This window comes from Eptatretus burgeri, chromosome 10 (assembly GCF_056783735.1).
Source record: "Eptatretus burgeri isolate ZD-2024b chromosome 10, Ebu_testis_v1, whole genome shotgun sequence".
In the NCBI taxonomy this organism is placed as follows: Eukaryota; Metazoa; Chordata; class Myxini; order Myxiniformes; family Myxinidae; genus Eptatretus; species Eptatretus burgeri.
The window spans coordinates 69,194,865-69,200,864 of NC_140970.1; the positions used below are offsets into that span (position 1 = coordinate 69,194,865).

At 45.4% G+C, this 6,000-nt stretch overlaps 1 long non-coding RNA gene across 1 annotated transcript in view; it reads right to left on the reverse strand.

Moving 5' to 3' along the window:
• Positions 1 to 3,832, reverse strand: part of LOC147018799 (uncharacterized) — a 41,802-nt gene extending 37,970 nt beyond the window's left edge. The window contains exons 1-2 of the long non-coding RNA XR_015062815.1: positions 3,639 to 3,832; positions 728 to 802 (exon numbers count right to left, since the gene is read on the reverse strand). This is a non-coding gene — a long non-coding RNA (uncharacterized LOC147018799). The remainder of the gene's footprint in view (positions 1 to 727; positions 803 to 3,638) is intronic.
• Between the last annotated feature and the right edge of the window lie 2,168 nt (positions 3,833 to 6,000).

Here is a 6,000-nt window from a genome sequence, read left to right on the forward strand (position 1 = left end):
AGGTCATGCCCCATCCATAACCCTGATCTTTTCTACCCCCAGTAACCCTCACAAAGCCCACCTCTTCCACTTCTGTGATCAAGAGTTCGTTGCTGTATCAATCCGATTCACCTTCTGTGTCCTACCCTTGCTCTCATTCTCTCCAATGTCCATTATCCCTCCAAGTCTTCCTCTATTTTATCCCTCAGCTCTGCTGTTGGTGTGTTCCCCTGCCCCTTCTTCCTCCTGCTCTTTTTGTTCTGTTACATCCTGGTCAGTTCTGTGTTTCTAGCTCCTCAATGAGCCTCGACTCCGAAGAACACGGCATTACAGTTGAATGACTTTTTTTCTTTTTTTTTTTAAATATGATCTAAGGCTTGTAGTGGAGCTGCCGTACACACACACACACACACACACACACACACACACACACACACACACACACACACACACACACACACACACACACACACACACACACACACACACACACACACACACACACACACACACACACACGACTGTCAGCTAAAACAAACACAGCCACTGAGCTTGGGGGTAGTGCCATCATTTTCCATGGTAGTCTGGGTACCAGCGACATTACAACATTGGCACCGCCTTTCTCACCACATTCAGCAGGGCATTTCCAAAGGAGGGATTTCCTCCTCCTGATAGATGCCAACCGATTGGTATTGTCTGTGCTCTTAACCTTTTAAATGCGAATGCCAAGCAAGGAAGCAGTACGTACCATTTTTTAAGTCTTTGGTGTGGCTCGGCTGGGGTTTGAACCCCTGACCTCCCAGACTCAGAGTGGACGCTCCAACTATATTATAAAAAAGAAACAAAAACAAGCAAGAGGTAAGCACATCACATCAAGAGTGAAGATTTGGGGAAAGGAGAAGTGAGTGTAAATTGGATGAAGCACATTATGAGTGAAGAGAAGTTAAACAGATTTTCTTTGTGTCAGCATCTTTTCCATTCTTAAAGGAGACATTGTCATGCAGCACATCATTGCTGATATGCTGTCACAACTGCTGATGAAATCCATTGTCATAATTATTTCCCACCTGCAATTCCATGAATCCGAGTGGAAATCGTGTCCAGAAATGAAAAGAAGCACAAGAATCGGTGAACTATCTCAAATCATCATTTGTAATGTTACAATTTTATTGGACCTCTTGTTGGTTCTGCAAGACATGGCAGTTAATGTATACACTAAGTTGACTCACCATTTCGTGTTCAGCCTGTGGCTGCTGGTTTGCATCATTGCTGGGAGTGTGGTCATGCTGCTGATGCTCTGCCCCTGCCGGTGAGGGCAGGAATTTGGAATTTGGCCAGGATGCCACGGGATGTTTAACGTCCACCGACCAATGCCGGCAGACGGGACGTCTGTTTAACCCTTTGGACCCTAGCGACCATTTTACCAGCTGCTATTCAAACCTCCGTACACCTGATGCAAACCTTTTTCTCCAGGGTGGGGGAGCTGAAAGTCCAAGGAGCTCAGGGTTCAAAGGGTTAACGTCCATAGAGAGCACGCATGACAGGCCAAATGGCCTCATTTTATGACAAAGTTCCTTATATATCCTTTGAAGATGTCGCCATCAGGAAAGATTGGGGAAGATGCCCCCTCCAACACCGAGATAACCTCATTAATCCTGAACATCGACACCAGAGGGATCTCGAGTTGACGGTAAGTATAGCATTTTATTTCAACTGAAACATGTTCAGGATACTGAACAAAAAGAGCAAAGTGTATCTATGGTGGGATTTGGCCTTGCCCTACCTTGCTCTACCATTTACGAATCATTCACATCAAATTATTCCACATAAACTCCATCCTCTTCAATGCACTTCATCCAGCGGTCCATCAACTTTTTGCTCCCAGCACAGAAACCTTCTCACGATGAATATTGTCCCTCTTCAACGGATGCAAAAACATCCTCCCAAAAGAGTTGTTTGCTTAAATCATTTTCAAGAGGAATTTCATGTGCGTTTTCGTTCCGGATCACCATGAATTCAATAAAGTTCAGAGGTCTTCCTTACCTCGTGATTGGATGCCATTTTTCAATGAAAGATTGAGACTCATCGAAGAGTGAGGAAGGTAAAGATGTAACAAGCTCTCCAGCTACCAGAGAGGGGTAAATGGGGCAACAGTTGGACAAAATAATGGGAGAGGGAGAGGGAGAGCGAGAGGGCAATGCCACCAGCAAGTAAGGTTAGGTCAGGAAGGTTTAATGGCAGTGATGGAGATTGTGGGTGAAAGGTGGTTGGTGGGTGGTAATTTCCCGACGGGACATCATTCCCGATCTTACTCCACACATTTTCCCTGAAGTACCTTATTGCTGACATGTGTGTCCCCTGTTCGTGCGTACACGTGACGAATATTCCCAAGATGTCTTTTCCTTTATACAGCTATGCTCACATGAAGTTTAATAGGTATAACGTGCACATTGACGAGCAATTACGTCGTTAGCGACGTTAGTATTAATGGGCAAAAGATTTTCAAGGCCTGAATATTTAACTTTTGGGATCCTTTAAAGTCCAGGAAAATAACGTAATCCTCGAGCAGTTTTGTTTCTTGCCAATTCCTTCGGGCACTTCTGTCTCAACGGGGCTGTTCGAGGCAGATCAACATATGGATCGCGAGTACAACAAATTGGCGCTTACTTGGTCACACGCAACACTGGTGGAAGAGAAGCACGCGATATTCCTGTTAGTGCTGTTGGTGCTGCTATTGTGATTCCAAAATGTTGAGACAGCGCAAGCTGCCCCTCCCGGGCATCGAGGGGCGACATGAGACTGGAAGAGAGAGAGAGTGTGTGTCCCGTACGTAACATCACCGACACGCGGAATGATCGTGCCCGGAGAGGACGCTAATTGGTTAGAATCCTGAGCGCTGCGCGAAGTGCTGCAACAAGCACGTGACCCTCTCTTCGCCAAATCACGCTCGCGAGACGAGACGCCTCTCGAACTTCGTGACGATGTGGATGCGTCACGTGTTCTCTCGACGAATGTTATCATTTAATTACAATCTGCTCACTAAAGGTCATCCAAAAATGCAAGTACTACAAAAACAAAAAAAATGCAGGTAAAAGTAACAGGTAGAGGTAAAAAGTTGGCGATTATGAGCTGGGTCACCTGACTCGTGTACGAACGATGATCGGGGGACGAAACGATGTTGAAAACGAAACCAAAGAACCTCGAGTCAGGCCGTGATGGAAGGGAGATCGCAGCAGACGAAGCACAGGCATGACAAAATGGATGAAATCAATGAATGCGGGACATCGATTCGTGAAGGTCACGCAGTTGGACCAAGCAACCACACAATGCCACCTGAGGCACCTGAGGAACCTGAGGCACCTGAGGAACCTGAGGCACCTGAGGAACCTGAGGCACCTGAGGAACCTGAGGAACCTGAGGCACCTGGGGAACCTGAGGCACCTGAGGAACCTGAGGAACCTGAGGAACCTGAGGAACCTGAGGCACCTGAGGCACCTGAGGAACCCTGCCTCAGGTGCCAAACGAAAGTGATTCCGAACAGGTCTCTCGCAGCGTGTAAATGCAATCACGTAAATAAATTATATATTGGAACGAAAATGGTAAATTCCGTCCATCAGGGACATTTTGATATTTTCTTGTCATGTTCGTCGGAGTCTCACCCGTCCAGGATGGTGTCCAATAGCTCGGGAGACAGCTTTCGGCAGCACCGACCCTCTGTACAGGGAATGGTCCCAATGGATGGATGGATGGATGGACGTCTCATATGTCATGCTCATTCGAACGACTGACTGACATGAATGTTTGGTATCCTCGAAGTGATGGAGAAAGCTGAAATTTCGAGTGCTCACGAAAATCGAAGCTGATACACTGGGGAGGGGGGAAGGGGGGAGAGGGGGGGGGGGAAATCACAAAACCGTTGAAAAGTGTCTTTAAATGAGAAAATTAATAAATAAAGAAAAAAAGTTGCAGGTGAATGACCCGAGACAATGGGGGAAACACGGTTCATTATTGCTTACAATGTGTAAGCATACCCTGCTAGTATAGGACCATACATACTCATGCATATATATATATTTATTATTATTATTATTATAATTTATTATTTTTTACAGATCCAGGGTTCGTGGTGGTGTCTCGTTACCTCCGCCACCGAAGGTGAACGAGGTTATGTTTTCACCCCTTTCTGTCTTTGTCTGTTACTTGCAACATCGAAGATTTTTCAAGTATGTTGGTCAGTCGATTTTGTTATTCTGTCTTTTTGTCGCCTACAGGTCATAATTTTAAACCGATCTTCACAAAACTTCACCACGTGGTAGAATTTGTCAAAAGGAAGAAGCCTATTGTTTTTGAGGTAAAAAGGTCAAAAGGTCAATCGAGGCAAAAGGTCAATATCTTATGTGAGATTTCTAAATTCCTCAATTTTCATCCGATTAACTTGAAATTTGAAGAGGATTTATATATCAGATCACCGAATTCAACGAGCCAATTATTTTTTAGGTCAACATTGACCAAAAGATCAGCATAGGCCCAAAGATCAACAACTAAGGTGGTATTTCTAAAATCCTCAATTTTCATCCGATTGACTTGAAATTTGAAGAGGATTTATATTTCAGGTCACTGAATCCAACCAACCAATTATTTTTAAGGCCAACGTTGACCAAACAATCAATGGTGAGCGCTCCGTGGCCATGCTCCAGAAGTTCCATAATGATCTAGCCCAAAAGGTCACCACAAAGCAGCCCAGCATGACATGGTTTATGCAGGATGGTGCACCCCCGCATACAGTTGGTGACACCATCATTTTTCTGTAGCAGCTCTTCAGTAACCACCTCGTTGTCCTGGTAACCGCTCATGACTGGGCACCCCATAACCCAAACCTGAATCCTCTGGACAACTGGTTCTGGGAGGCTGCCTATACCAACTGGAACAAGGCTTTTCAGAGCTCTGTCTACACCAACTGCCCTGCCACACTGGATGATCTGAAGCAGGAGGTGTGAGACTACCTCCTGGTAGTGCAACATTAGACCTCCAGGAAACTTGGACAGAACTTTGAAGTCAAGATCAATGCCTGTCTGAACCGTGGAGGGGCACACATCGAGAACGTCATTTACAAGGATTTTGCGTAAATGCCAATTTCAGACCTTGGGCTTTCACTAACTCTTGCACTAACTCTCACTAACGCATAAGCTTTCAAGAAATGTTTGGCTCACGTTCCTGAGGTTCTGTTTCTTTGTAAATAAACATTTAAAGTTGCATCACTCTTTTTGAAACACCCTGTATTTTGGGATTGTTGAAGTGCTCAAACTTGGACCAATGTTGTGATGCTGTCATCATGACAACACCATGACCACAAACCCAGAAGCACCTCCATTACAAGAATGTCAAACTCAAAAGCTGTCACCAAGCAGATGAAAAGCGAAGCTCCCAAACAGTTTTACCCTTGTTGGGGATAATCACGGCAACACATTGCTGTTTCATTCACTTTGTGATTTTGAAGCCTTTTGGGTTATATACTGGCTAATGATGCACCACTAACTGTGAGTGTTGAGGCCAGATTGTACTTGGAACCCACAAGTGCCATCTGCCACATGGACACATTGTGTTTCACACACCAATCACAATCAGGAAATATCACCAATGATCAAGAACGAAATTCAGCTCAGGTGTTGAACGGAACGTTTTGCCCACCAATCACAATCAGGAAGCATCATCGTTGTCATTAAGCAGTTGAGAGATGTACAAATGGGATTATTGAAGTGTTCCAAACTTGGACCAACGCCGTGATGATAATAGATATCTGGAATGTTGTTCGTCTTTCGGCTGCTCCCGTTAGGGGTCGCCACAGCGGATCATCCGTTATGATCCGCATAATGATTTGGCACAGGTTTTACGCCGGATGCCCTTCCTGACGCAACCCTGGTCGCCTCTTACGACACAGGGATAAGGATTGGATTTGGCCATGATTCAGGGCTGGCCTACACCCTCTCATAGCGTGGCCCAGCACAGAGCTCCCGTCCTCAA